Source organism: Gossypium hirsutum, chromosome D08, assembly GCF_007990345.1.
Source record: "Gossypium hirsutum isolate 1008001.06 chromosome D08, Gossypium_hirsutum_v2.1, whole genome shotgun sequence".
Classification (NCBI taxonomy): domain Eukaryota; kingdom Viridiplantae; phylum Streptophyta; class Magnoliopsida; order Malvales; family Malvaceae; genus Gossypium; species Gossypium hirsutum.
Window position 1 is genome coordinate 50,230,126 of NC_053444.1, and position 7,287 is coordinate 50,237,412.

The 7,287-nt window shown below is 34.3% G+C and overlaps 1 long non-coding RNA gene across 1 annotated transcript; it reads left to right on the forward strand.

Moving 5' to 3' along the window:
• Positions 1 to 576: 576 nt before the first annotated feature.
• Positions 577 to 2,017, forward strand: LOC107900266 (uncharacterized). Its single transcript, XR_001684856.2, has 2 exons — positions 577 to 802; positions 1,749 to 2,017. It is a non-coding gene; the product is annotated as an uncharacterized lncRNA (long non-coding RNA).
• Positions 2,018 to 7,287: the final 5,270 nt, after the last annotated feature.

Here is a 7,287-nt window from a genome sequence, read left to right on the forward strand (position 1 = left end):
TGGTGAGAATGAGATAAAATATGATTGTATTGAGTGAAAGAATTTAACTCAAAGGAATTAAGGATATCTTATGAGGGTAACACACATGACGAGGTCATTGGACAAAATAGTTGAATGGATTGCTTTCAAAAAGAGTATACAATAATGAGTTTTCATTCATGACACTTCTTGTGGACTGGCTCTATGATTAAGTAATTGCGAATTATCGGAACGATGCTTCTGGACATAATTACAATTACTAGAGTCTAATTGTATATGTTTGATTGGTCCCTCCGGTAGCTCAACAAAAGCTTGACTAGATTGTATTTGAATCAAAAGAAAATTCTACGAATTTGGAAGTAATTTAATTGAGTCGATTTATTCGATGTGAAATTAAATTAGATGGTGGTGAGAATTGTTCAACTAGAGAATTTGATTAAAGAATTTTCTTAAAAAATTAATTTGGAAAATCTAAATGATTTTTGGAAAAATTAATATTAATCAAGTAATTTTTTTTTTGAAAGAAATAGTTGGCATGCATTAAGAAATTAAAAACAAAAAAAAGCATAAAAAGAAACAAACATTTCACGCTTTTAAAGAAAACCATAATTTCCTAAATTAACTTCTTAAACCTATTTCCTAAGCAGCAATCTGGCCTTTTATTGACGTTCAGGTTTCCAAACGAAACAACTTCCACCATTCCAATCCCTTGCATGACCGTCCATTGTCCTCATCTATGAGATTCAGACCACCGAAGATACCTCCATTTCTTCCTACTGTCTCCTCTGAACAGGATTTTATCCATATCAAGCCCAGATTCAAGGTACCTCTGTTTCCCTAACCATTTGTTTAAATCAACAAGGGGTCTATGGTTTCTCTCCATTGCACAACATTCTTTTCTATTACTATTGTCTTGGAGCCAAAAATGACCAGACCTGTTTTGAGTTTGTTCCCCTCCTCCTGTTTCACTGCTGCATTATCTTTGTCTGTCCGTTCTGGATGAAATCCTCCTACACTCATCATCTACCACCATTTCCACTGCTTTCGGGAGTCTACTTTGTAGATAAGTAACTTCTTCGCTTTGTAATCGTTCTTGAGCAAGAACATGTGCTCCTTTGTTTGCCTGCCTTGTTGCATGCTTAAATAGACATGCCTTAAAGCCAGAACTTAAATTTTTTGCACTAGATGTATATGCCCTAATTTCAGAATTATCTTCATTCGTTGATTGTAATTTTTCAATTACTGTTAATGAGTCTCCCTCAATCATGACCCTTTCAAGTCCTAGATCTATCCCGAATTCAGTTTCTTGGACACAAGAAAGTGCCTCTGCAGCGAAAGCTGTTGGTATTTTTGTATTGATAAATACTTTAAAATGTAGAACTTGACCCTTTGAATCTCTAACCAAAATCCCTGAGCATGATTTTTTGTTTTGTTGATTAAAAGTAGCATCAAAATTAATTTCACCTCCACTGTTTCTGGTGGCCTCCATTGTTCGCCTACCACCCTTCGAGCGGGTAGCCTTTGATTTAACCCATCTAATTCATGTATAAATCTCAATATAAAATGCATTGTATCATCTCCCATCTGTTGCATCCTGTCATGCACATATTTATTTCCAGCTGTCCATATTGCCCAAAGTGCGCATGCAATTCTTCTACATTTGTAAATTGAATTCTTGTTATATAGATGTAATTGTCAGTCTTTAAATTGTACCTGATTCTGCTCTTGTGGCCATCTTATATCTAATTTTTCCCATATTTCTACTACAGATGGGCAATCCCGGAAAGCATGTTCAGTACTTTCAATCTCCCCTATACATTTGGGGCAACTTGCAGATCTTACCAGTCTTCTTTGAAATAGATTAAGTTGAGTAGGGAGATAATTGTTAATAAATCACCAATTCATAATCTTGATTTTTGAGGGTAGCTCCAGCCTCTATAGTTTTTTTGTAAATAGGGCTATACGTATTCTGTCCGTTGTTGCCAGTAGTAGAATGATGTTCTTGTAATAAATTTTTATATCCATTGTGCACTGAGAATTCCCCAGAAACTTTGCCACACCACACTAATTTATCCATCTTTAGGACACATAGAAGAGGAATACACAAAATTCTATATGCTTCTTCCGCACTAAAGTTATCCTTTATTTGATCTTCTTTCCAGCAGTTTGAGCTTTGAACAATTAAATTAGATACCTAACTTACTAATTGATTATTCTCTTATATTTGTACATTTAAATCCTCAGGTCCTAGAATCCAAGCATCCTTCCATATTGAAATTTGGCTTCCGATCCCACTCCCCAACATAATCCTTTCTCAAGAAGACCTCTTGCCACCCAAACACTTTTCCAAGTATATGAAGGTATATTTCCCAACCGAGCATTAACAAAATCTGAATTGGGATAATATTTTGCTTTTGAAGAATGAGCCAATAAGGAATCCAAATAACATATTAAACGCCATCCTTGTTTCGCTAATAATGTTACATTAAATTTTGACAAAGACCTAAATCCCAATCCCCCGTTTCCCTTTTAATTCACCCAATTTCTTCCATCCACACCAATGTATTCCATGTTGTTTTTGCCACCATAATCTATTTATAATGTTTTCCATTTCAATACAAAGTGAATTTGGTAATAAGAAACACGCCATAGAATAAGTAGGGATCGCTTGTAAAACTGATTTTATAAATACTTCCTTCCCCCCTCCCCTTGTGAAAGATGCTTTGTACTCCAACTATGTATTCTACTAGTAAGTCGATCTTTCAACACTTGAAAAGCCCTTTTTTTTTCGTCCTACCATATCAGGCAAGTCTAAATATTTCTCCAGATCCCTTGACATCCTGACATTAAGGATTGAAGACACTAATTCTCTTATTTGTTCTGGAACATTAGCCTAAAGTAGGAAAGTGGTTTTTCAAAATTAATACACTACCCTGAAAACAATTCACACTCTCATAGAAAATTTTTTAAAGAGTGTGCTCCCCTTTCTAATGCTTCTCCAAATAGAATACAATCATCAACAAATAATAAATGTGAAATAATTGGACCTCGTCGACTGAGCTTTTCCCTTTTAATGATGTTTCCTCGAATTGCTAACCTCATAAGAGAAGAGTCTTTCACTGCAAATTAAAAACAAGTAAGGGCTTAATAGATCTCCCTGTGGTAGTCCTCTTCCTGATTTAAACATTTCCCCAATTTCACCATTCAAGCATACGGAATAATAAATTGTACTTAGACAATGTCTTATAAATTCCACAAATGAAGCGGCAAATCCCAATTTTTTCATCATTTGTTTAAAAAAAACCCACTCCACTCTATCATAAGCTTTATTCATGTCAAGCTTAAGTGTTAAACTCCCTTTCTAACCTAACCTTCTTTTTTAAAACGCATGCATGAGTTCAAAAGCGAGAAGCACATTATCTATAATCAGTCTTCCTGGGACAAAGGCGCTTTGGGCTTCGACAATACAATTTTTTAAAACTTTTTGCAGTCGGTTTGCTACTGTCTTTAAAATAATTTTGTACAATACCATGCATAAACTTATTGGCCTAAAATTTTTTAAACTTTTCGGATGATCCATTTTCGGAATAAGAACAATATTTGTCAAGTTTAGATCTTCTAAAGAACAACCTCGATTTAAGATATCCCAACAGAATCTGCCTACCTCTCACCCCAAAATATGCCAATACTTTTGAAAGAACAAAGCTGGAAATCCATCAGCATCAAAAGCTTTCGTTGGCCTCATCCCATTTAAGGCTATCACTAGCTCTTCCCTCATATAATCAACAATCAAAACTTGATTCATACTATTTGAGATGCACCTTTCCACACCTGAGAGAATATAATCCAAATTACCAACTCCCTTCAATGAAAATATATCTTCAAAGTGCTTTTTTGCATCTTCAATCATCTCTTTTTGATCCATACATAACTACCCATGCTCATTCTCTAATTCATCCACACGATTCATTTTTTTCTGGTGAGATTTGAACTTGTGAAAGAATGTCGTATTCTTATCCCCTAATTTTAACCAATTCGTCTATGCTTTTTGCTTCCAATATCTTTCCTCTTTTTCAATCTCTAAATTCATATGTACCTTTACATCAATTAGCTATGCTAAATTCTCATCGTTTCTTTCTAGCCCATCCAATTCTTCTAACCACACAATTAATTTCCTAGATAGGTTTGTTCTTAATTTCTTAATCCCTATTGCCCATCTTTGCAATCCCTTTCTCACTATGTCAAGACGCTCAATCACACTTCCCTTACTTAGTGTCCATAATCTCTTTACCTCTTCCTCACATGATTCTTTCATAGCCCACCATGCTTCAAATCTAAACCCTTTTCTCCTCAATCTTAACGCCTCTTGCTTTATTTGAATAAGAATTGGACAATGATCAAAAAAAGAATATGATAAGTGTCGTACAGAATATACTGGGAATAATGTCAACCATTCGGAATTAGCAATACTTCTATCAAGTCGTTCTCTAATATTTGTTTCGGGCAAATTTCTCATTTCCCAAGTGAACTAATGACCTAAATAACACAAATCCTCTATTTGACAATCTTGTAAAACTGTTCGAAATTCCTCCACTCGCCAGTCTTCTCTCGGCAAACCACACTCCTTTTCAAAATAATATAAAATTTCGTTAAAATCACCACAAGCCATCCATAGACCCTCTTGTTCACTTTTTAACCTTCTTAACAAATTCCATACTTCCGTTCTAGTTCGTGGTTCCAGGGCTCCATAAAACCCTATCATGCACCACTATGGACCCTCCCTTTTCTTCCTAAATATCCATATCAATATGATTATTAAAATAGCCTTTTTAGACTTACATTATTATCTTCCTTCCATCCTAAACTCAATCCTCCCTTAGATCATACTATCGAAACATCAATACCAAGCTAGAAGCCACATCTTCTTCAAACCCTTTCCATTTGTACACCACTTAATTTTGTCTCCATGAAGAAGACCATTTGGAGACTATATAACTTTAGCATATGCTGAAGACGCTGCATAGCCCGTGAACTCCCCAATCCACGGGCATTCCAATATAGGAGTTTCATTGTATCTAGTCGGCTTGCCAATTGGCAGCCGCCAATATCTTTTTATTGCAAATTTCTTCTTGCTTTTCAGACAATTCTGTAAATATTGTGTTAATCAAATTATCAGAACCTTGTCTATTTGATCTAGATCATTTCTTCCCATCTCCACTACCCAATGGTCTTTCCCTACCATACTCTTTCATATCTGCCAACTTTATCCCACTCGTTTGTCCTATTTTCTTTAATCCTTCTTGATATAATGATCCCTCTAGGTTGAATCCCAGATTAATATTAATAGGATTAAATTTTTTTCCCTGACTCCCGTCTAATCAGCTCTCATCCATTGCTTTCTTGAGATTGTGCTATTTCTTTTACACCCTTAGAATCATCAGTTATATCATCACATAACCATACACTCTAAGTAGTAATTGCCCTCTTCGGTTGTGCCCTCAAAGACAGGTACCAACCCAACTCCATCCCTCTCATTCCATGACGAATCCTGATTTGACAGAAATTGTCCTCATGACCTAAACATTCGCACAAAAAGCAGAACAACGATAATCTTTCATAGTGAAATTTGGCATAAACAAAGTTTGACAAAGAAATCATCAACTTTTTCTTCCTTTTTAATGGCTTTCGCACATCCACCTAGACCCTTACTTGGATGTAATTATTGAATCCTTGATTTAATTGATTTGTATCATATTCTAAGAATTTTCCAATAAAATTCTCATATTATATAGCCACATTCTTCGAGAAAAACCCTGGTGGAAGATCATGTATCTGCACTCAAAAATTTGTAAACATCAATGGGACTAACTTCGAATCTTCTCCCTCTTTTAGCCGATAAAGTACAAGAAGATGATAATCAAAAGTCCATGGTGTACCCCTCAACACTCGTTCTATATCGAATTCAAGAAAACATTTAAACAGATAACGTTTATCCCCCAAATCAGAAATTTGTATCCCTCCAATGGATGTCATAGGTTTGTCATTGTATTTCTCATAGCCAGAAAGTGTACCATGCTTGCAATTAAACAACATCCTACCAAACATAATTCATAACATGATTCTTGTGTACATGAATCAGACAATATTACCCATGCCTCGTCCTCGCCGTCATCTATATGCAGATCCGCCATCTCTCTTTCCATTTAATGCGAGTTTTCTTGATTTAATAGAGAAGACAACCAATCAGTCTTTATTAATTACTTTTCTTGATTTAATGCGAGTTTTCTTGATTTAATCCACAAAAGTACAACGAACAAACCTTAAAGTAATTGGGAATCAAGAAAAAATAAAAGAAGATAAAAAAAAGAGAAAGAAACAATCCTTGCTACTATCGAGTAGACGATATCATGCTATTCAGCAAACCTTAATCAAGTAAAATTAAATTAATCAAATTAATTAAAATTAATATGATATTTTTGGAAATAAATTTTCAAGTCAAACAATTGGCTCAATGGATAATTAAACTTCAAAATTGGACTTGAAATTTGGACCTGAAATTGTAAATTGGGCTTTGGTTCCCAAAAATCGAGACCAAAACCCAAAAATTGGCCGAACTAGGCCTAGTATGTGAAACTGAGTCAACTGTCCAATTGGTCGCTAGACCGAACCAGTTGAGTCATCATTGACATGGACCGAACCGGCTCATGGTGTCGTAAAGGTGTCGCACTTGCACCACCGAACCCGGTAGCTGACGCTGGTTGGTCTTCGGTGGTTGAGCAGTGGAAGAGTTACACTCCTACTGAACTCTACTAGAAAATTTAATTTCAGATTAATTATTCCAAAAATAATATTATTTTAATAGGTTAATATTTAATTTAATTTAATACTTATTTTAATAGTATTATATTAATTTACTATTAAAGTGATTATCTTAATATTAAATTTTATTTAATGGTTATCTTGTAGATAAACATTCTATTATTTTAATAAGATTTAATCTTAAATTTAATCTTTTTTTATAAATATTATATTAATTTAATATTAAAGTGATTAAGTTTAATTTTAGTTGAACTCTCTAAACGCTCCCTATATAAAGAGAGCCTTTGGTCATTATTTTTCACACTTAAATTCAATAGAAAGTTGTAAAGAGAAAATTCACTAAATAGATTATTTCAGAAAATTTCTAGAGATATTTTTCTGATTTACAACTTGACCCAAAAGTTTAGAGAAATTGTAAAATTACCCCACTAGTAATTTTAGTGAAAAAATTTTTGATTCGAAGCGAGCCCACACCCAACAGACATGAGC